This window comes from Triturus cristatus, chromosome 1_2, assembly GCF_964204655.1.
Source record: "Triturus cristatus chromosome 1_2, aTriCri1.1, whole genome shotgun sequence".
NCBI lineage: Eukaryota > Metazoa > Chordata > Amphibia > Caudata > Salamandridae > Triturus > Triturus cristatus.
Window position 1 is genome coordinate 469118275 of NC_140580.1, and position 25177 is coordinate 469143451.

At 45.2% G+C, this 25177-nt stretch overlaps 1 protein-coding gene across 1 annotated transcript in view; it reads right to left on the reverse strand.

Annotated features, from left to right (window-relative positions):
• Positions 1 to 25177, reverse strand: part of LOC146867502 (opsin-VA-like) — a 345134-nt gene that overhangs the window by 225302 nt on the left and 94655 nt on the right. The window lies entirely within an intron of this gene.

Consider the following 25177-nt stretch of genomic DNA (forward strand, 5'->3'; position numbering starts at 1 on the left):
TGGTTGATTAAATTACGTCATTGCTGTGGAGACCAGGTACGCAGTGGGTGGATGAGATGGAGGTTCATTTATGGTACAGGCTAACTATAGGATGTTATGACGTTTATCCATAAAGTGATTAGAGTGGACTTGATTTCTGGAGGCTTAAAGCTAGTCAGCACTGTGGGGTTTTAATTAGCGCCCCTCCATGCTGGCTTAACAATTCTAGGAAGTGTTCTATTTAAGAGACATGCACTGGAGCAAGAACAGTAACGCCATGTGCAGTGCAGAAATTGAACAAAAAAAGGAGATATATACAGGCAATAGAGGAATCCTCCCTAATGTTATCCAATATAGCCTTTTTAATGACTTCTTCACAAGGAACGCCTTTTTGGTTCTTGAACATCAATCTATTTTACACAGTACACACTGTTTTACCTTCACAAAAGAAAACCAGATTAAGCTTAATCTCCGTTGAACTTCAAATGTGATTTACAAAAGTGCCAAAAAACAGCGTAGGCACTGATTGCAGTAACATAGGGGCATATCAACAACAACCGGCGATAATTATCACTAAGCGCACTTAGCGCTAGGATAATTATCGCCGGCTAGCGTTGATTTTTATCGCTGAGATAGCGTGCTATTAGCAACGCTTATCTCAATAGCGATAAAAATCCTCACGCTAAGTGGCTAACGTGAGATTATCGCTGGAAACCCAGCGATAATCTCACGTTAGCTTGTTGATAGGGACAGACAAACTTAGCCATGATATCCTCCTTCCATAGGATATCATGGCTAAGTCAGAAAAATACCAGACGTAAAAAAGCAGCGTTAACCACGGTTAGCGCTGCTTTTTTTGTCTCTAACAGGGTTAGCGATATTCTTGATAATAGGAGAAATGTCGCTTAGCGACATTTCTCCTATTATTTTACTCTGGAACGCCCCCTTTGCATCTCATTAGAGATGCAAGGGGAAGTGTAGAGTAAATGGGTGCTAACATGCAAATTTGCATGTTAGCACCCTGTTGTTGATAGGGTGCTAGTTTTATCTCTGCTTTTTTGGCTTTCAAAGCCAAAAAAGCAGAGATAAAGCCCTTGTTGATATGCCCCTTAGCATCTAACTAAGGGGCATATCAACAACAACCGGTGATAATTATCGCTAAGCGCACTTAGCGCTAGGATAATTATCGCCGGCTAGCGTGGATTTTTATTGTTGAGATAGCGTGCTATTAGCAACGTTTATCTCAATAGCGATAAAAATCCTCACGCTAAGTGGCTAACGTGAGATTATCGCTGGAAACCCAGCGATAATCTCACGTTAGCTTGTTGATAGGGACAGACAAACTTAGCCATGATATCCTCCTTCCATAGGATATCATGGCTAAGTCAGAAAAATACCAGACGTAAAAAAGCAGCGTTAACCGAGGTTAGCGCTGCTTTTTTTGTCTCTAACAGGTTAGCGATATTCTTGATAATAGGAGAAATGTCGCTTAGCGACATTTCTCCTATTATTTTACTCTGGAACGCCTCCTTTGCATCTCATTAGAGATGCAAAGGGAAGCGTAGAGTAAAAGGGTGCTAACATGCAAATTTGCATGTTAGCACCCTGTTGTTGATAGGGTGCTAGTTTTATCTCTGCTTTTTTGGCTTTTAAAGCCAAAAAAGCAGAGATAAAGCCCTTGTTGATATGCGAATTGGTCTGCAAACTAACGCATAAAGCAGAAAAAAGCAGTAAAACAAGCATTCGTTTCTACTTCACTCTGTATGACTGTAGAAGTATCTGTTGCAAAAATGAGGCCCTTGCATTTATTTAAAAATAACTTTGGTTAGTTCCTGGTTTTCTACTGTAAAGGGAACTGCATTTGATTAACAATGCAGCCAAATAAAAGCTACTTTTTTGGTATTATTCTAAGTGGCCTTGTACTGTTTTATGTGGAAAACTGCATATGTAAAATACTTGCACAGAGTTCCTTGGCAACAGCCAGAGGCAGAGAGCACTAAGAGTTGAAACAATCAGGTCAACAACTCGATTACAAAAAAAGGAATTAAATCAAAAGCCTACAGCACTTCCAACCAAAGGCAATATTAGATATAGAAGGTTACAAAGGAGACCAGATCCTCAACTACTATTCAGAGGAGAGCTCACGTTTAAATATATCCAAATTTACGTCCTTGATGTGCTAGCGAAATGGTGAATAACAGGCAAATGCACTTTATCTAAAGACACACAGAAGATCAGGTGAAGTTTGTAACGTGGTGGTTCCCTTGAGAAAAAGATATTGGAATAGATGTCTCACCCACAATTTAGCAAAGCGTGCTTCATCATAGGCAGATATCCTCACCATGGTAGGTAGATACTATTGTGGTGGGCTCAACTATTTCTATGAGTTCTTAGATAAATCAGAACTGAATTATAGCATGGGTCCAGAAAAAGAAAAATGTTTTAGTGTATACCCACTGATTTTACATATTTATTTTTGAGTACCCTAGACAGAGTTAAAAAGAAGCATATGGGGTATTAGATGAGTGTTAGTGACTCATCTACCCGTATGATAGTACCAACATGTTTCAACCTTCCTTCAAAAGCCCATTTTAGTCTGGGGCCTTCATCAGGGCTGTCAGCATCCCTGCCTAGCTACTCATTCGTACCATGCAGAGAAATGAGGTCTAATGCTCTAACCAAATTGAGGTCTCTTCTTGGCGAGAACCCCTAAGTTTGGGTTGATTCTGGTATCTATGGGCAGATCAGGGAGGCACTCCCCTGTAGCCACACATTCATCAAGGTGGATGTGTCTGCAAGTTTGCCTGAATAGTCCCCGTCTGCAAGTCCGCTGATCTGCCCGTAGATATCCTGAACCCCCCAAAGTTAGGGGTTCTCTCCAAGAAAAGACTTGGATGTTTCGTTTTAACCATGTCTAGGGTATTTTGTATTTTTCTGGATACCTGCTATATTCTAAAAACTCCTAGAAATGATTGAGTCCACCATGGTGGTATCTACCTACCGTGGTGTGGATATTCACCTATGAAGAAGCATGCCACGCTGAGTTTTGGGTGAGGCGTTGTAGGATCGTAATATCCAGTTGGTAGGAAGGGCCAGTCAAGGCAGATTGTGGTGTAGTAGGTAGGTTTAATCCTTAAGGAGAAGATCCCATCCACATCCCAGTAGCTGGGTCCAGCAACAGTCTCCACAGTTTTAAATACAAACATTTCAACCCACCAGTGACGGAGATGCCACTCCTGTGACTACACTCTATGGTTACCATGGAGAGCCACAGCAATCCAAGACCCGGATGCCACAGGCGTCTCTTCCAAAATCTTTTTGATTCTGCCCAGGGGAGCCACCACATTACAAACTCCACCTGGTCATCTGTGTGTGTTTAGAGTGTGACTCAGGGAGTACACTACCAGGTTTTCTTTTCCACTCACTCTTCCCTTGTGTAAAACACATGTACTTTATTTGCCACAGTGATATCTTTATAATTAAAAAGAAAGAGCCTAATTTGGAGTTTGGCGGATGGGACACTCCATCCGAAATGTGTTAGATACCCTAGCTGCTGTACTACAAGTGCATTATATCCAATGGCACGTGTAATACAGTGGCAGGCTATCCATCACACTTTGATGGAGTGTGCCATTTGTCTAACTCTAAATAAGGATCAAAGGGCCAAATGTATTAAAATCCTCATTTGCGATTCTCAAATAGCGATTTTTTGCGAATCGCTATTTGAGAATCGCAAAATGGTATGTATGAAGGATTTGCAATAAATTTTGCGAATCCTACATATTCCTTAATTGCGAATCTCAAATTGCGATTCGCAATTAAGGAATGCCTCCCCATTCATTCCTATGGGCCTAGAGGCCCATAGGAATGAATGTGCAGACATTCTCAATTTGCGATTAGCAATTAGAGAATCGCAAATTGAGAATGCAATTTCAAGGGTGCAAGGGTGTCAAAAGGACACCCTGTTGCACCCCTGAAATAAGCATAAGTGCACATGTGGCGCACATACATGCCCTAAGGGCATGTATGTGCTTCACATTGCACTTTGAAAAATGCAAAAAAGTGCATTTTTTAAAGAAATCGCAAATTACCACCAACTTGAAGTTGGTGGTAATTTGCGATACCTTAAGGCCAAATTGCACTTTTTTGGTGCTTCTTACATTGCATTTAAGGAATCGCAAAATTTGGAATTCCTTAAATGCAATTGCAAAATAAGGAATCGCAAATTTTGCGATTCCCTATTTTGCACGCAGATTTGCCTCATACATACCACTAAGCAAAATTGCGATTGCAAACGCCTCAATTCTGTGAATTTCAGCATTTGCGATCGCAATTTTGCTTGATACATATGGCCCAAAGTCTTCCTTTGAAAGTGGAGCAAGTGAAGCTATCATTCAACATGTGTTTTACTAATTGTATCTGTCACTGATATATACATTTAGAATAAAAGCAAGAATATAGTAAAAGGTCCTGTTAAAATATTAACATTGCATAACTTTTATTCCTATGGGGGGTTAGGATAGGAATGGAAGAGACGATTGGCTTAATTCTTTATTTGGAAGCTTTCACAACAAACTAAATCCAATGATTTACTAACAGAGATAAGGAAAACTCTCAGCCATGGTCTGGGATTAACTGCGCAAATGGTGTCCTGATAAGCACAAAGTAATTTAAAAGGATATCAGACAAAGGGAGACATGAACATTTAAGAAATGTATTATTCAGATGCTGTTAGACCTGACATCATTGGTGTGGGTTTCCCCTGTATTTTTGTCTTTGTCTCCTGTTATTTTGCTGTGTGATGGACTTCGTTTTTGCTGGTCTAGATGCTTTGGTCATTTTGCCACTGCTGTTCAGTGCGAAAGTGCAAGTGCTCCCTGTACATTGTTGTTATGGATTAGATATTCCATGATTGGCATATTTGATTTACTAGTCAGCCCCTAGTACAGTGCACTGTGTGTGCCCAGGGCCTGTAAATCAAATTCTGCTAGTGGGCCTGCAGCACTGTTTGTGCCACCCACATATGCAGCCTGTAATGTAACTCAGATTTGCCATTGCATAGCCTATAGGCAGTCTAGGGCTAGGCAAGTGCACCCACTTGCCAGGCCCTACCTTTCCCTTTTCTTACATGTTAGTCACCCCTAAGGTAGGCCCAAGGTACCCCTGTGGGCAGGGTGCAGTGTATGTGAAAGGTAGGACATGCCCTAGTGTGTGTGGCATGTCATGATAGTGAAATACTGCCAAATTCATTATTCACTCTTGTAAGGCTATCTGTCGCTATAGGATAGAATGGGGAGTTTGCTTATAACATCTTATAAGTACAACTGTCCAGGGAAACAACATGGGAAAATAAAGTTTAGTATGCCTGAACTCAGAATGTTAAGATGCATCTTTTAGTGAAGGTGATTCTTACAGTCTGTGCTTGAAAATGCCACTTTTAGAAAGTAGGTATTTTCTTGCTTAGCCATCCGGTGTGCCTCTGCTAGGATGTGTATTGACTGTCCAGCTTTGGAGTGACAGGGGCTGGGGATGTGCATTCTGTTCAGACACCACTTGGGGGGGGAGGTGTGTCCTGCCTTTCCAGGGTGAGTCAGGGCTGGGCTGAATAGACCTTGGCTGCATTTAGTGTAGGGGGTGGAGATTTCCTTTCACCTGAATGGGCCTGGTCTGCCTTACAAAATGCTGTCTCCATCTCCTGCCAGGAAGCTGCACCAGAGAGGACAGAACTGGGCACAGGGCTTCTCTGCCACTAGAGAACAAAGGATTTTGCTGTATAAATATTGGGGACAGAACCCCAGAACTTTAGACCACTTTTGGACTTCAAGAGGGACCTCTGCCAAGGAGAAAAGCTGGAGAAACTGGAGGAGGAGTACTACCCTTTTGCCGTATGCAGTCTGGGGTTGGCCTTCAGTGGCTGTTTCTGCCAAGGAGAGGAACTGTGTGTGCATCCTGCTTGAGAAAGTATCTCCAACAGCTTGAAGTGGAGCTTGCCCCCTGTTCAAGAGGTCTCAGGAACAGCAAATACCTCGCCATCCTTCTGGGCACCGTCTCTGGTTCCGCTGGTTCCAGTCGCCATAGAAGAAAAGAGCAGCCAACTCTGTCACCGAGTCCGTCGTAGACTCCATGTCCTGAAGGCACCACAGAGAGCACCGCCTCGCTTCACAATGCAACCTTGGTCTCGCCGACTCCGTCAACGAGCCGCTGCTTGCACCGCGTCCTGTGGGCACCCCACTCTGTACCGCTTTGCTGCATGCTGCACAGACTTCACCGACTTCGTCTCTGCCCGACTCCCACATCAACTGGCTCCATCACCGCACTGTGACCTGCCAGCACCGAATTGAGCACTGTCTCACCCTGCAACGCAAGCCTTGGTCTCACCGATTCCATCAACGATCCGCTGCCTGCACCGTGCCATGAGGAGATTGCATGCTGCAACTCTTCTATCTCACATCTCAACCGCGACAGTTGCCCCGAATGACTCGCATTGGCGCATTGACCGCAACAAGAAAGGTACTGTCTCCGAGTCTGTCGATGCTTTAGCTGACCCGTACCGATGCGGTTGGCTGGAATTGTTAGACTCTGTCATGTTCAGTATCGCGCTTGCCCTGAATGGAGCTACTGAGTCGGAGGAACTGTGTTTTCACGCTATTCCTGCAATTTAAAGGTTATTTTGCAAAATAACTATTTTTACAGTATTGTATTTTGAACTTGTGTCATTTTTGATCTTGTTGGTTTAGATAACGTTTTGCTTATTTTTCCAAACTTGTACGGTGTCCATTTGTATTGTTTTCACTGTGTTACGCATCCACACATGCTTTACACACTGCCTCTGAGTTAAGCCTGACTGCTCGTGCCAAGATACCAAAGGGGTGAGCATTGCTTATTTTAGAAGCATATCTCCCTTACCCTGACTAGGAAGAAGGGTCCCTACTTGGACAAAGGTACATACCTCTGCCAACTAGAGATCCCATTTCTAACATATGCCATCAAATGTTTAGGAACAAATGCCGAAGAAGTATTAAAAGTCAGTTATTCCTCAAATGGAGGTTAGTTGTATTTAATTACCCCAGTGGAGCCTTTCGGGAGATTAATGTTTAGATTTTTTCCATTGTCTTTACATACTTTGTTAGTAGGTGTTCTTAGGGGGACCAGAGATGGCCATGATGTAGATACACCAGGCCACTGTGATATGGAGACTGTACCTATTGAAGAAAAAATGCTTTGCAAGAGGTGATAAATAGATAAATGGGTTTTACCACTTCAGATTAATTGCTCATACATATGCTCTGATGATGTTTTGAGGTTAGGCCAAAAGAGGACATGAATTGCTGGAGCTGTCTCTGCAGGTCAGGTTTGTTTATGATGGCCCCTCTAAAACCAAATTTCTTTTAAATAGTTATTGTTCACAGGGGAAGCAGAGGTCACAGACAGGGTTTGAAGATCATAAACAACTCTCAGGAAGAAAACTGTTTGTTTCTGGTCTTTAGCATGCACAATATGTAATCTAGGAGCAGAGTTTTAATTGGGCGAGGCCCTCCAGGTCGAAGACCTGTAGTAATTAAGCCTGGACATTGAAACAGCCTCTATTGAATGCAAAAAATGTTAAGGCAATCCGTGTCAGTGATTTAGTTCCTGTTTATTTTTCACGTTTTATCTAATTTTGCATTCCCTAAGAGTGTTATCTATTTTCAGGGTGTGGTGTTTTCCTGTAGCATATTAAAGTAGGAAATTGGATTACTGGTTGAGGAGGGTGAAACCCTACTCAAGCAGCAACCACAATTCCTATCAGGGTGAAGTCACAAGTAAACCCCAAATTAAACTGTTGTTAGACCTGACTGCCTTAGGGTGGTCTTCCCCCAAACCTTTTGCCTGCTTGCCTCCTATTTTGCTAGATTTTCGCTTCGGTTGGCCTTAGGACTCTGTGCACTTCACCACTTCTAACTAGTGCTAAAGTGTTTGAGCTCATTCTCCTAAAGATGGTTTTAATTGGCATACCCATTATTGGCATATTTAATTTACCTATAAGTTCCCAGGGGCAGTAAATTAAATGCTACTAGTGGACCTGCAGTACTGATTGTACCATCCACTTAAGTAGCCCTTTAAGTATGTCTCAGGCTTGCCAATGCAGAGCCAATGCAGAGCCTGTGTGTGAAGTTTTAAACTGCCAGGTCAACATGGCAAGTTAAACCACTTGGCAGACCCAAACCTTCCTTTTTAATACATATGTCACCACTAGGGTAGGCCAAAGACAGCCCAGTGTGCATGCTGCAGTATATTTGAAAAGCAGGGCATGTACTTTTAAGTTTACATGTACTGGTAATAAAAAACTCCTAAATTTGTTTTTCAGTATTGTAGGCCTATATCTCTCATAGAATAAAATTGAGATTACCTTATTTCATTTTAGAAGCGTAATTTTTGAATGGGAAGATATTTCTACATCAAGTCTGGTGTCAGATTTTAAATGGCAATTCTGAAAATGCCACTTTCAGAAGGTTGGTATTTTCTTACTTTAGCCATTTGGTGCCTGCTGCCTGTCTCTGGTCATATGTCTGTGGTGGATGACAGCTGGGCTTTATGGATTTCAACTAGACAGTAACACACAATTGAAGCTTCAGTGTGACTTGATGGACCATCCTTGCAGGATGGAAGCCTCACACCTGATTAGGCTGTGCCCTGTTCCCACATAAAGGGCTGCACACCCCCCTGTCATGAGACTGGAGCCAGGGCAGGAAGGGCAGGACATTTGTGCACTTCAAAGGTTTGTCTTTGCAGTTTCCCCCACTTCAAATGAGCCACTAGGCATCAGTACTGGCCCGGAGACACCACCACCTCAGTACACTTCTGGACCTGTGGGTACTCTGCCAGGAAGAATGACAGCTGTGCTGCTGAAGGACTGCCCCTCTACTAGACTGCAGCTCTGGAAGAACTGCTGCCTGCATACCTCCTTGCCTGGGTGAGAAGGACTGAACCTGCATCTCTTGAACAAAGAATACAGAGTGACTCCAAGGGCTAGTTAGCTGGCCTCCTGATCTGGAGCCTCAGTGGCATAACAGGCTTCCAACAACCATGCAACAGCCACTGGACTCTGGCATTTGTGAGTCTACCCTGCCAAGTGGTGCCACCCCAGACCTGGAACCTTGGAAGTCTGCCTTAGGTGCTTACCAGCAGGACCAATGCATTTGCTCTGCGGTGCACCCTTGAGCCAAACTGAAACATCTCCTCATCTGAGCAGCCCATCCTCGAGCAGAAATAGCCCATCGCCACTGCTGTGTGGATTGTGCTCAGCTCAGATGTTCCACACCAACCTCCATCTTCGGTACCGACGCATTGCCAATGGCGCAGTGCACATCCGACCTATGGCCTTAAAAACTCTCATCATCAGCACCTCAACAATGACGACGGCCTCCTCATCACAGCCTTGCAAGTCCTCAGAACCTCTGCATCTCCTCAGCTGCTCACCTCATCCTCGATGCCCGGACTTTACATCGCAAGACCTGTGTAGGAAGCTGGCTCTGTGTATACTATACCAAAGTAAGGTATAGTGTGCACGTAGTCAAGGGAATCCCCAAAGGTAGGCACAGGTTAAAGTAGATAGTACCTTACTCTCTATTTGTGGTAGTGTGGGCGAGGAGTAAGGACTTATCAGAGGGTAATGCTAAGCATTTATTGTACACACTCAGGCAAGGAATGATTTCACACACTCAAGAACTGAACTCAGACCAATTTGTTCATATAACAATTTTATTTAGTTATATTTCTTTTCTAGAACCAAGCCAGGCCTGGCACAGGTAGGTATAGAAATACTTTGCAAGCATATGCAGTTTTAAAATCAGTTTGAATGCAAGGTATTGATAACAGTAGGATTACTGTTTATATACAAACAGTCAGAATTACATTTCATGTACTTTTCTTTTGCAGCCAGGTATCTCTAGATACTAAGCTGGTGCATTTCCTAAGGGAAGGAAAAATGATTTAATGCATTCTGTAAGCTCAGTACAGGTTAATAGTATTATTCACGAGCCACACTAGTCCTGAGAAGACAGAACAGGATTTACGGGTCAGTGAGTAGGATTTGGTCCGATGGGCACTCGAGTCACACCACCAGCGGCACAGAGGCGGCAGGGTGCAGAGTGTAGGGACCATATGTTAGCCAACGGGTTAAGCAAGGTCAGGGGATTGGGGACTGTGGAAAGCAGTCTACCAGACTGGAATACAAAAGGTCCTGAGGTTGAGGTCAGCATGATAAGGCCGAATGGCCAACACAAGAACTACATCGCCAGTAGCACAGAGGCGGCTGGGTGTAGGATGCGGTCTTGGCTGAAGCTGCAGATTTGGTTGAGGATGCTTCAGAGTCGGTTAGCAGCTGTTGAGGTGAATGGGGTCTTTGGGAGTTGTTGATTTGTGACTGCAACCATTTGGAGATGGAGTTGGTCAGACGGTCGCAGTTAGCTTTTCTGGACCACTTCGGTTATGGAGTCGGTTGGGGTGTCACCTTCGGTCGAGGTTATGGGGACCTTTCAGTTGTGGGCTGCAGGTTTGGTAGTGGAGCTTGCAGAGGCCCAGGGGACACTGGGATCCAGGCTAGGATTGTCAGGAGGACATACTGAGGTTATTGCTTTACTCAGGCTCGGAGCTCTGGGAGTGGAGTGTTAGAGACTCACAGAATTGGCCAGAGTCAGAGTCAGTTGGATTTGAGCAAGTCCTGTGCTCAAGGAAGACAGAGTCTGTTTGGTTTCTAAGGCAGTGTGGATTCTACGGGTTTTTCGAGGACTGCTGGCTGCAGGACACCCGAGGTTTTGCCAGAGAAGTCTGAGGTCGGTACAGGCCGGTAGGGCTGGGGCGAAGTCAGTGGGTATCCTCCTCTTCCTTTTGCTGCTCCGCCTGTTCAGTCCTTTTTCTTTGGGTATCTTCTTGTTGGCTCTGACCTCACAAGGCAAGGTTTGGGGTTGCCCCCAATTACTAAATTTAGGGGCATTACAGGTAGGTACAGGTCAGGACCAATGGTCTCTTCCTTGTGGTGGGTACACCCCCTATTATGCCACTCTCCAGTGGGAGGGGGCATAGGTCTCACTCTGGTTGGTTGGGTCGCCCCATCTGCAAGATGGCAGGGACTAAGAGTTGTGCTTCACCTCACCTCCACCACCTGAGGGATGGGGGTTGGCAAAGGTGGGCACACCTCTCCTCCTCAATTGGTTTTCCCACCGATTCTCCCACCCAAGTGGGGGTTAGAACACGTGGGCCCCAGTTGCTGGGAGCAGCACATGGCTGGGGTAGCCCACAAAGGCGGCGAGCCTTTAAAGCCCCCCCTTTGTGGACCCTGCTCATCCTGGGGGAGGAGACTTGGCACCTCGACCCAGGATGCACTTTGTTTCAGGACCCCAAGAGTGGCAGGCTCTCGAAGCAGGGGTCCAGAAACATGTCTGGTGATGTCAGCTGGCAAGCAGCCACTCTGCCAGGACACTAGAGTTAGGTCGTTTTTCAGTGGGTACCTCTAAAATTATTAAATCCCATGCTGGCAACAGTGTGGGTTTAATGTGCCAAGAAGTTCAGTACCAAACTTCCCAGTGTTCAGTAAGGCCATTACGGTGCAATGGAGTTCATAATGACGTCCTCCCATACCATATACTCTTTATGGCCTTACTGCACTTACAATGTCCAAGAATGGACTTAGACACTGTAGGGGTATAGGGCTCATGCACCTGTGCTTTCACCACTGGTATAGTGCACCCAGCTAGAGGGGTGGCTTACCTATCCCAGGGCAGTGGGTGGAAGCATGGAACACAGGGCTGTGTGCCATGTCGTCTCTTCAATTTGTTCGCCACCAAAACATGCAGCCGGCAATGACAGTGTGTGTGGAAGGTACAGTGCCTCTGAGGGTGGCACAATAAGTACTGCATCGCTTAGCGGCCTCCCCAGGTCACAGTGCCCTTAGTACCTAAGGTACCCTTTAGAAGGAACTTACATGTGGCCAAAGAGCTGCCTATTGGGTTTTGCAACAGTACATTTTAGGGAAAGAACATAGGCCCTGGGTACCTGGTTGGCAGAAACCCAGGACACACTCCAAGAACATCACCATTAGGCAAAAGGTGGGGGGCAAAAATGCAAAAAGGGAAATTTCCTATACAATCCCCCCAAATGAAAGAGGATGAGACTATCCTTTCCCTAGAGAGTCTTCATTGTCTAGGTGAAAGAACCTGGAAAGTCCATCTGCATTGGCATGGGCAGTCCCAGGTCTATGTTCCACTGTAAAGTTCATTCCCTGTAGGGAGATGGACCACTTCAAAACTTTAGGATTTTCACCTTTCATTTGCATTAGCCACTTGAGAGGTCTGTTGTCCGTTTGAACTGTGAAGTGAGTACCAAACAAGTATGGTCTCAACTTCTTCAGGGACTAAACCACAGCAAAGGCCTCCCTCTCATCGGCACTCCAACACTGCTCCTTAGGGAGTAACCTCCTGCTTATAAAAGCAACAGGCTGGTCTTGGCTTCATTATTGGTCTGGGATAGGACCGCTCCTATCTCTAGCTCAGAGGAATCAGTCTGCACAATGAACTGCTTGGTATATTCTGGAGCTTTGAGAACTGGTGCTGAGCACATTGCCTCTTTCAGGGTGTCAAAAGCCTTTTGACAGCTAACTGTCCAGTTTATCTTTTTGGGCATCTTCTTGGAGGCGAGTTCTGTGAGGGGTGTCACAGTGGATCCATACCCTTTCACAAACCTCCTGTAGTACTAACCAGTCAAGCCAAGAAATGCCCTGACTTGGGTCTGGGTTGTTGGAGCTTCCCAGTCCAAGATGGCCTGGATCTTGGGTTGTAAGGGTTGCACTTGGCCTCCACCAACAAGGTGGCCCTAGTATACAACTGTTCCCTGACCTTCTCCCGCCCAAGTGAGTGTTAGAGCCAGTTGTTTGGAGCAGAAATTGGCTTTGGTAGCTCACAAAGGCGGCAAGCCTATGAAGCTTCTCCTTTGTGGACCCTGCTCATCCTGGGGGAGGAGGTTTGGCACTCTCCCAGGATGCGCTTTGTTTCAGGACCCTGAGAGCAGCAGGCCCTCGACCCAGGGGTCCAGAACCATGTCTGGTGGTCGCAGCTGGTGAGCAGCCACTCAGCCAGGACACTAGAGTTAGGTCGTTTTTTAGGGGGTACCTCTAAGATGACCTCTGAGTGAATGGGTTTAATGTGCTGAGAAGTTCGGTTCCAAACTTTCCAGTTTTCAGTAAGCTATTATTGTGCTGTGGAGTTTGTAATGATGACCTCCCATACCATATACTCTTTATGGCCTTACTGTACTTACAATGTCTAAGAATGTACTTAGACACTGTAGGGGTATAGGGCTCATGTACCTGTACCCTCACCACTTGTATGCAATGGCAGTGCGTGTGTGAAGGTACAGGGCCGCAATAAGTGCTGCATCCCTTAGTGGCCTCCCCTGGTCACAGTGCCCTTGGTACCTATGGTTCCCTGTACAAGGGACTTACATGTGGCCAGAGAGTTGCCAATTGGGTTCTGCAACAGTACATTTGAGGGAAATAACATAGGCCCTGGGTACCTGGTTGGCAGGAACCCAGGGCACACTCGGTCATAAGTACATCAACATTAGGCAAAAAGTAGGGGGCAACCATGCAAAATTGGAACTTTCCTAGCCCACATCAACAGGGTCCAACGACAAGGTCGCTCATGACCTCGCACTAAAACCTCACCCGCATCTCGGAACCAATGCATCGCTTTGACTGCGCAACGCTTCTTGCCTCGAATCCACGCAATGCTCTGCAACGAGGATTTAAGGTACTTTGTTCAGTGGGCCTAACCTAATCCCTGTAGTCAGCCTATGCTCCATCACGGTCAGTTGAACTTGTGACTTTGTCCCGGTCTGACGCGGCCAGACATTCCTTGTTTGCGCTTTTTAGCACTATTTTACCCCAAAACTTTGAAATTCAACACCTCCAATTTCCCTGATTGGATTTTTGTCATTTTGGTCTTGTTTTATTTATTAAAATGTATTCTATATTTCTAAACCTGGTTTAGGATCTTTTGTGTGGTGTTTGTACAGTTTTTACTGTTTGAAGTGTTGCACAAATGCTTTACACATTGCCTCCAAAGTTAAGCCTGACTGCTGTGTGGTAAACTACCAGAGAGTGAGCACAGGTTTATTTTATAGTATTTATACATGCCTTAACCCCACTAGGATTGTGGTTACTGCTTGGCCAGGGATTATACCCCAGTCAACCAGGAACCCAATTTCTAACACCTGTGCTTAACCTTATAGCTTGGCACAAAACAGTCAGGATTAACTTAGAGGCAATGTGTAAAGTATTCATGCAGCACTTCAAACTGTAATAAAGTGAAAACACAACACAATAAAACTCCCACACCAAGTTTGAAAAATAGAGTAAAATGTAATAAATTGTTTGATGCCAAAGCAACAAAAATAAATTCAGTAGAATGGGAAATGTGCGGTTTTAAATATCTAGGTACAAATGGTTCCTAGAAGCACAAAGTGCCAACTGTGGTTATCTGGTTGTGTGGGATTGGTATAAAGTCACAAGTTCAGACCAACCGTGAATGAAGCCAGGGACCAAGTTAGGCCCACTGGAAAATGTAACTTAAATCCTGATCGCAAAGTCATACAAGATCCCGCATTGAGCAAGCATTGCGCAGGGTCTGTTCCAAAGAAGCTGCAGGCAGCAATGCGAGGTCATGCATCAGAGATGCGTCGAGCAGCAGCGGTTCTGATGAAGCCGTTGACAAAGCTTGAGATATGACGTCCTGCTTCGTTGGCAAGGATGCCATCGGTGGAGGCTTGCGGTGCAAAATCCTGCATCGGGATGCGTTGCATAGCAGCGGTTCTGAGGAGTTGTGAGCTGCGATGGGAAATCCAGTGTCAGAGAAGCATTGTACAGAGGCGGTTCCAATGCAGAGCTAAAAGAAGTTGCGTTGCGCTGCATCAGTTCTGCCCAAAAGACTACAGCTAGGCTGGCAAAGCAACTTCAGGCCAACGTCCATGGGTCCTGAGGTGGGGTGGCAGCACTGGGGGGCAAGACTCACATCAGACAAGGTCCAGGTGCTGAGTTCAAGGTGGTTGGAGCATTTTTTCCCCCTTAAGATCTGATCAGAAGCCCATCTAACTAGCACTTGGAGTCACTCTGGGAGTGATGCGTTCAAGATGCATGTCCAGTCCTTTGCACTCAGGCAGCAGGGCAGCAAGGCTGCAGAGTAGCAGGGCAGCAGAGGAGCAGTCCTTCTTAGAGCAGAGCATCACAGCAGTCCTTCTTCTGAGTCATCCATAGGTACAGATGTGTAGTGAAGAGTTAGATCCAAGGAGTCGCTAACACGTTTGCGCACGCCAAAACTGGTCGTACATCTCGCCCAAGTCCTGTCTGGTTTCAGGTGTATGTCAGCTGTTGTAATAAATATATGGATGAGATAGCAAAACGCTCATCAAGGAATTAAAATACTGTTTGGATGGCACACTATATAATTCACAAAAATTTCGTTTACAGATTTAAGCCATTGCTTCATTATATAGACAACATCCTTTTTAGAGACACCCTTCCCCCACACACAGCTTTCTACCCACTTAAAGCCCTACCTATGATCTAAGAAGTTGGTGAAGGCTTGCTGTCTTTGTAGCTAGCATATGACCGCGAGGGAAATGCAAAAGTTTTCTTGCAGTGGTTCTTGGGGTCTCCGTCTGAGGCCTCTTGGTAAGAACTGGTAAATTCTTATTTACCTTAAAATAGGAGACAAAGGAAATCTTATTTACCTTATAATTAGCGGAGATGTGGTTTCATAGCTGTTAGTGCTACGTAGAGTGCCCAGGAATTTTGATTCAAAGGTAACAAGTTGCTGTGTAAGTACTGTCTACTGACTGGGATTTGAATTCACCTGGAGAATACTAAGTTGATGTATTTTGGTGCTACAATTCAGACTGGTACTGCACTTTGGGGAGTGCAACGTAATCATATATAACAATTGCTAGGGCACAGCTATTAACAACCAATTAAGTTGGCACTAAACAAATAAAGCAAAAACCACCTGCTAAGCTGTTAATTATAACAGCCTCATCATGCCTTGCACTAAATGCTAAAATGGTGTCACACATAATTTATGCGGCACCAATATATTTTCAGAGAACAGTTACGAGCTGAAAACACTGAAGCCAAGACGACAGACCTGAAGGTGTGACAGTCACACCAGTCCCCACCTTGGGTTTGGAGCTAAGCATTTGTTTTCTGATGGGAAAGTTGAGGCAGAGCATCCTGGGTAATACTATAACTTGGTGGTGATTGCAAGGCCCTGGCTTGAAATTACAAAGACAGCTTTGATGGAGTGACCAGGCAGTGTTCCAGATGAGCACTTGATGAAATGTGAGGCTGTGCAAATGTTATGGGCTGTATTGAATTATCAGTCGATTGCATAATGATAAATCCAATCACAACTATATTCCATCGGCTTTTAAATCTGAGGCCGAAGTTGCAGGTCATTTTACACAAAGGAATTTTTGAGCAAGAGCTATTGGTTCAATTATATTTCTTTTTCTAATGCGATTCTTTGCAGCACAACTTTCAATACCTTTGGGCCTAATGTCCTAAGCAGTTTTGCTGGTGTAAAGCCTGCGATTTGTAAATCATAGGCGTCACAACCACAAAAAAGCGATATACACCAGGGACTTTGCAACAAGTAAATGCCACCCTGACTGATATTTGTGACTTTTGACGAACTGGAAGTTACAGGGACATGAAATGTTATACTCCTCATTCCAAATCACAAGGAAATACATCAGTGCATTGCAGCTGCGGTAGCAAACCATTGACAAGTCAGTGGCCGAAGCAGGTGGCAATGATTTGGAAGCTGTCCATTGCAGTTCGATCATCAGGAGGAGCAGACAGTGGCGCAAAAGACATTCTGTGATTCGTAGAATGTCCATTTTACATTTTGATTCTTGTGCATTTCACTTTAAGTAATCAGGGCAGGATTTTTTAAAAAAAGGTGCGCATTTTGTGACTGTAACTGCAGGGACAGAGGTCTGCTGTCCGTCATAGGCCTTTATCCCCACATTAGCTGCCATTTGTAATAACTCGCAAAAGGAATCCTGCCTCATGTATATATTAATGAGGCAGGGCTTTTTCTGACTCCTTGGGAATAATGGCTTTGTGCTACGAATGATGTATGCATCAGTTGCAGTGCAAAACTGAGGTCAGGCCGCAAAGCAATCATTGCCTAAAAAACAGCAATTGGTTTGCGACTTGACATTTGTGTATCATGCCCTTTGTCATCCCGTTGAGTGACTCAATCAAGTTCTTGAGGGTTATAATTGGTATGCTTCTCGCGGTGTGCAGACAAAATATTGAGGGGCAGATTTATAAGAAAGTGACGCATCTGTAGAGATGCGTCACTTTCCCAGCGCCAACATGCAAAACCCTTGCGTCACCATGGATGTGCCGTATTTACAATACGGCGCACCATGGCGCAAGGATTGACAGATGCGTCAGAAATTCTGACGCATCTGTTGACGGAAAAGTCACGCATTGCTGGAGTCGTGTCGCAAGAATGACACAACTCCAGCAATGCTCAGGGGCGCCCTATGCATAACAGAGTTTTGACGCAACATGGACGTAAAAGTGACTCAGTGAAATCTTGTAGATTTCACTGTGTCACTTTTATGGGCTTCCTGCGACGGAACACCCACCCTGCATACATTAAACCTGACACAGGTTTAATGTGGCCCAGGGCTTCACAACGTGACGCATCTCCCTAGATGCGTCACGTTGTAAATGAGCCGCAACTTTTACGCTGCTGCTGCATCACAAAAGTGACGCAACGACGGTGCAAAAGTGACGCAAGGGGCTTGTAAATCTGCCCCTGAGTTTTTAATGTTGACTGACAGAAATGTCTAGTCATAAATATCGTGAGTGAGAAATATCGACAGCAAGAATATCGCAGTCAAGAATATCGACTTAAGGTAAGTAATATCGATTTTAAAAATATCGAAATGTTTAATATTGTTTGCAAAAATATAGCTGTTCAAAATATCGATTGTTTAATTAGTGTTATGTATTTTAGTATATGTTTTAAATGTATATGATCTATTTTTTTGTGTAAGAATTGTTTATATTTTTTAATATATGTGTTACATTTGTTGTAATTATTAATTTTATTTTATTTGAATTATTTTATGTGTGTTTTAGTTCCGTAGGAGGTTGTGGGTTTATAGGGGAATAGGGTGGGAAGTAATTTAATTATATTAAATTAATGATAACTTTTTATTTAATAATATTTATTTAATTTAGATGTTATGGTATTAATTGTGTCAAGTAATTTATTATTAATGAATTAATAATTGGTTGTTAATTATTATTAATTAATTGGTAGTTAATTGTAGTAATTGTGTAATTATTTTAGGTGTGCGTTTTGGTGCTTATGGGGTAAAAGGTGGGAAGAAATGTATTTTTGATTAATTAATTAATAATTGGTTGCTAATTAATAATAATTAATCAATTCATACTTAATTATGGTAATTGTGTAATTAATTGTAGGTGTGTATTTTGGGGCTTATAAGGGAAAATGGTGGGGAGTTATTTATTTTTGATTAAATAATTATTATTTATTAATTTGTATTAATTAATTTATTTAAAATGAATTATGGCAATTGTGTAGTTAATTTTAGGTGTGGGTTGTGGGGTTTATAGGGGTAAAGGGTGGGAAGTAATGTATGTTTAATTAATTAATAATTATATGTTAATTAATATTAATTTATTAATTGTAAATTAAATATGGTAATTGTGTAATTACTTTTAGGTGTTTCTTCTGGGGTTTACAGTAGTAAAGGTTGGGAAAGAATTTGTCTTTAATTAATTAATATACCCTCCGCTAGCCAACATTTTCCTTACTGTTGCACTCAGTTGAGTAGGAATAGTAATTTTTACCCCTTTGCTATCCAACACTTTCCCTACTGTTGCACTCACTGGAGTAGGAATAGTACTTTTGACCCCTACGTTATCCAAAACTTTCCCTACTTTGCACTTATTGGAGTGGGAATAGTAATTGTTACCCCTCCGCTATCCAACACTTTCCCTACTGTTGCACCACTGACTGGAGTGGGTATAGTATTTTTTACCGCTCCATTATTCAACACTTTCCCTACTGTTGCCCTCACTGAAGTGGGAATAGTACATTTTACCCTTTCGCTATCCAACACTGACCCTACTGTTGTACTCATTGAAGTGGGAATAATAACTTTTACCTCTCCGCTATCCAACACTTTCCCTACTGTTGCACTGACTGTATTGTGAAATTTAAGTTTAAATACTTTTTAATAGTTTAATGTTTTAATTTATTATAGAACTTTTTTTCTTATATTTTCAATTATTGCTATATATATATATATTTGAATGTTTATATAATTTAAAACTTATAAAATACATTAAAATTAATAGTTTGTTAATAGTTTTAAAGTAAATATATATATGTATATGTTATTGTGTCTGTGTGTTTAACTTTTTGTATTAAGTTTATTTGTTATATTTTGTTAAAATTAATTTTATTATTTAATATATTTCATAATTATTATTTTATTTTTTATATAAATAAATCAATATTTTGTACAACTATATTTTTTACATCTATATTTTTTAGTCTATATTTTTGTACTTACCTGGTTAAGTATAGGGAGTCGCTATTTTTGTAGTCTAGATTTTTTCATCGATATTTTTTACAACAATATTTGTGACATTAGTGTTTTGTCAGTCAACTGTTCCTCACATGGGAAATGGAAGAGCTTGTTAGATATACAATGTTCTGCTATACAAATATGAGAAGAGAATACGCACAGATATTTTTGAGGGAAAATGATTTCCAAAATGCATATGACCCTACATGTTTCTTAATTTATTCTTCTAACAACTTCGCAAGAGTTCCAATGTACAATCTTTATTGTAGATAGTTATTTAAAAACCTTTACAGATGTGGAAAACAGGACACGCCATATTAATAAATAGACTGATCACTGGTGATAAAAATGAATTTTAGATAAATACATAAAAATACCAAATGCCTACCAGCATTATAATAACTCTGAGAGGGGACTGAACCATTGCCATTAGTCCGCTATCCGGTAAAACTGTCCTTATTATAAAATTGGCAGAACACAGTATAAAAGCAGGTTACAAATATGTACATAAAGTACCAATCGGTTTTCAAAAGCCTTCACAAGAGTTGCTAATGCTGATTTATTATGTCACTCCATTTTCAAACTAAGTTAATGAATTCACTTTTAAATTGGAATGTAGGGTACAATTTAAAAAATAATAAATCGCAATTATACAGAGTCTTATGCAGTACATAAATAGTTTTGTTAAAATGTCCAGTTGTATATTATGGTGCCGATTCCGACCCTGTAAAAAAAATGAACGTACGACTCGTATCCGTATTTTTTTACGCACAAACTGCCAAGTACGATTGGGACGTAAAAAAGAACTACGAATAGTGTTGGGAAAAGTCTACGAGAGTGCGTCGGAAAGTGTCCACGTCCGAATATCGTCGGGAAAAGTATACGAAAGTGAGCCGGACAGTTTCACTTACAAATCGTAAAACACAAGTCCGAGCGTGCAAGTACGATCCCAACCCCCCGTCCGAATACACAAACGCACGTAAAAAGGCCCGTACGGAGCCAACGCAGTAGCACACATGTACACGGGTAAACTCATGCCCGTGTATGAGCCGTACAGCCTCCCCACACCCAAATATGTCAGCACCGTACAACACCCTGTCCGCACTGCACCCCAGGCCCGCAACTATACGCGCTGTACCTCCCCATGTACGCGCAGCACCCCCTCATGTACGCGCCGTACCACCGCATGTACGCACTGTACCCCCAGCCCCCCACCGCATGTACGCACCATACCCCCAGCCCCCCGCATGTACGCACCGTACCCCTGCACCGCATGTACGCACTATACCCCCAGCCCCCCACCGCATGTACGCACCGTACCCCTGCACCACATGTATGCACTGTACCCCCAGCCCCCCACCGCATGTACGCACCGTACCCCTGAACCGCATGTATGCACTGTACCTCCAGCCCCCCCACCGCATGTACGCACTGAACCCCTGCACCGCATGTACGCACTGTACCCCCAGCCCCCCCACCGCATGTACGCACCGTACCCCTGCACCGCATGTATGCACTGTACCCCCAGCCCCCCCACCGCATGTATGCACCGTACCCCTGCACCGCATGTACGCGCCGCACACCAACACCGTACCCCAGCCCCCTCACCCAGCATTGCGTATGTACGGATCGTACCTACGCGAAAAATACTCTTACAGAACCAGGACACTGTAAAACAGCACAAGGAGGGTCAATCCGACTCGCACAACAACACAAAACACATCAACATGACAAAATACATCTCAAAGACTGACCTGGCACATCCAAACAGGCAAACAGAGGCCCCAAATCACAACCACCACTTATAACACACCCACCAAAATTCAAACACAGCCACACCCAAAAATGGACCAATAAAAAGGGCCCACACACACAACCCATGAGCTTTTGCAACAGACCCACTGCTGCCAGACCCCACTGACAAACAACCCCACACAACTCATACCTTCGCTACACCTTCACTCACACACCTTCACACAGCCACCTCCACAAACATCCCCCTCTGCACATTCACACACACACACCCACAACCATCCACACCCACACCCACACCCACACCCCACACCATGCCCACAGACAAGAATCCAAAGTTCACCACGGCGGAGCTGGAGCTCCTTGTCAACAAAGTCATCAGAGTCGAGCCACAGCTGTTTGGAACATTGGTCAGACAGACCAGCATAGCTGCAAAATCAGCCATGTGGCAGAGGATTGTCGACAAGGTGAATGCTGTTGCGCCCGTCCGAAGGACCAGGCATGAATGCTAAGCCAGGTGGTACGATCTGCGCAGGGCGGTCAAGAGCAAAATGAATGAAGAACATGCCCAGACCAACATCACTGGAGGTGGGCCGCCCCGCAGACCCGTACACTACCATCCCTGGGAGGAGAAGGTGATGGCCATGCTATCGCCGGTGGGACTACACGGAGTCGAAGGAGTCGCAGAGCCTGGTGAGTACACAAACAACTCACGTAACTTGGGGGGAATGGCATCCACACCCCAACCACCAGAGGCGCAACTAGAGCCAAATTTCGGGGGAGGCTAAGAAAAAATTTCAGAGGGGGGATGAATCTTTTAAGCCATAGGCCGAGTGGAGCTGCAGGGGCTCTTAAAGGGGTGAAACAACAGCGAGGCCTCGTTAACATGCAAATGGTCTGTTAAAGACCTGTGAAGTGCTCGGGTGCGGCTGTGAGTGCGCCGGGAAGCTGTCTCATCCCGGGCTGCCACACACGACGGGTGTGGGGCTGAAGCCCTGTGAGTCCAATGGGTGTTGCGCACCTGCCAACCACAACAAATGCACGCACCTACCCCCAAGCACTCACCGCACACAACCACACCCAAAAACCACACCCATGCCACTAACGTCACCATTCACCCATCACAAATCAAGGCAAGGCCATGTCCAAGGCTACAACAACCACAAACACAAGACTGGATGTCCGGGAGGCTGGGAGGGTGGGCCACACACAACACATTGTCAAAATGAGACGCAGACAACAATGTCCTCAGCCCATATGCATAGGTACATACCCATGCACAATGCACAGGGACTGGCAAAGTACTGACAAGGTAGCTGACACTGGGCCCTGCTGTATGCAGCACAAGGCCCTCCTGGGACCACTGTACACCCAAACACCAACTCCACAAGCACAGGTATCTAGCACAGGAACTCACACACACTGTCATGCCAGCATGCACCATGAGGGGACACACACATCACCTGGGAGACCCAATGACAACTCACACTACACACAACAGCACGCCCGGTCACACTCCCCCCCTTAACACAAGCACACCCCCCCCGGGGCAGACAACGGATTCACACACTCCCACAATGGACATGTGACACAACAAGACCAATCCAGAGCCAAGTAAGCATCAGAGCCAACTATCTACAGGTCACACACTCAGGAGAACATCCCAATCTGTCCCCCGCAACATGCCCATCCCCAAGTGGACACTGAGAGGAATGCTAGGGACATCCAACTACCTGGGTGAACTGTGTCAACTTGAATATGTATGAAACATGGATGTGGCATGAAACAGCATTAACATTGTCTCTCTCTCACACACAGGGCAACGTCGACGATCTCCCCCCAACACTGGGAGGAAGAATCACAGTCCCAGGCACCGCGTGAAGATGATCCAACCGGCAGCTACGACTCTCACCACTCCGTGGATGACCCCGACCAACCTGGCCCCTCTGGTGTACAAGCCCCTGCAGCACCTGCGTCAGGTACATCTGTGCCAACCCCCACCCCCACCCCCATTCCTACCACATCCCAGGAGACACCCAGGAGCCCTGCTCGCACTGAACAACACAGCCAGTCTGACCAGGAGGGACAAGGTTCTCAGGGCACCCAGGAGGAGGCAGGCAACCCTGCAAATGCCATCCCTCAGGGGTCCCGTAGACCCGATGTGCCCACAACGGCAGGCCAGGCTCGTGTGGGGAGGGGTGGTGGGAGTGGAGGCAGGCGGAGGCGCGAACCTGACCAGCCAGCTCAGGACCCCGGTATGTCACACATATGCAACATCCTGGACTCATACCGGCGTGACACCAGAGGCATGGACCAGGTCGTGTCCAGACTTTCCGGGATGCAGGGGACCCTCGATGAGGTAAAGAACCTGCAGGTCGAGCATCATGCCAGTCATCAACAACACCAAGGACGGATGGAGGCAAGACTGGCTGAGCTCCTGGCGGTGCACAGGGACGTGAGCCAATCACTCCGTCAGATCGCCCAAAGCCTGGCAAACCCTCCCTTTACCACCAGGCGTAGACCAGCACCAGACACAGGGAGGGACGAGGAGGAGAAGGATTCGTCTGACGGAGCGCCCCTAACATCGTCAAGGCCTGCACCTGAGGGTCCCCGGAGGAAGGTGGGTCGTCCACGTAAAAGACCGTGAGAGTCAGCGGACCATCCCCATCTCCCAGGTCACCTGGCCTGGCACCTGGCCCTCTGGCGCAACAGCAGCACCTCACCCAATGACATTCTCTGCCACATGGACTTGCTGGTCACAGTCTGACCAATGATGACCAACACTGTGGTCTGGACTCTGATGACTCCAACTGACAAGGATGCCATCTCCCCCTGTGAACTTTGGATTCTATTCCCCCGGTAGAGCACCTTAGCACATCTACCAAAAGACTCACCCCACCAAAAATAAATTCATATTGTTCTGCACATGAGATGTTGCTGTCATTTTGCATTATTCAACGACATATGTGTGTGGAAATGTCTAACTATGCCTGAGTGTTGAACTAACTCCAGCCATCCATACCCTGGGATCAGAGTCTGGTACAGGACACACATGGGTCACAAGGTATCATTCAATGTAGGCATGGAGCACAACACTCACCTGTGATGGCCTCTGGCTGCTGAGGGGGGGCTTGCTAAACTGTGCGGACAGACTTATTTGGGAGATCATCATCAAGGCGTAGAGGTCATGGCCCATGTGGAGGTACCCGGGGAGGGAGTCCCAGGTATGTGTGGCCAGGTGGGAGAACAATGTCCTGTATGCTGGAGTACGGTGAATGTGAAGAACGGTGGCCAGGGCAAGGTTGGATGCACGGAGATGGCCCAACAGGATCTAGGCTGACAGACGTACAAGGTTGGTTTGGGGTCGGGGTTGTGGACTGCCTCCTGAGTGTGGGTGTGGAGTGTGGAGGTCATCCTGCAGCAGACAATGATCCATTGCAGCTATCTATGGTGGACGGTGAGGTGGCTGGGGCGCAGGGTGTAGAAGCTGAGGTGTGCAGATGCCCCCTGGAAGTGGACCAGTTTCCTGGGAGTTCGGATGTACTTGCTCCGTAGAGGGCAGGGCAGTATATGAGACGGATGTTGTCATGGACCTGGGGGATGGTCTGTCGTAACTTGGAGTGGATCTATCTGTGGATCATGTGCATAATGCAGAGGGCGTTGCAGCATGAGGTACAGATGCTGTGAACTAGCATGGCATATGTGAGCGAGCCAAACATGATGCACACCATCTCGTGTGTGTGGCCACTGGGTGCTTGTGCAGGCCCCGCAGCAGCAG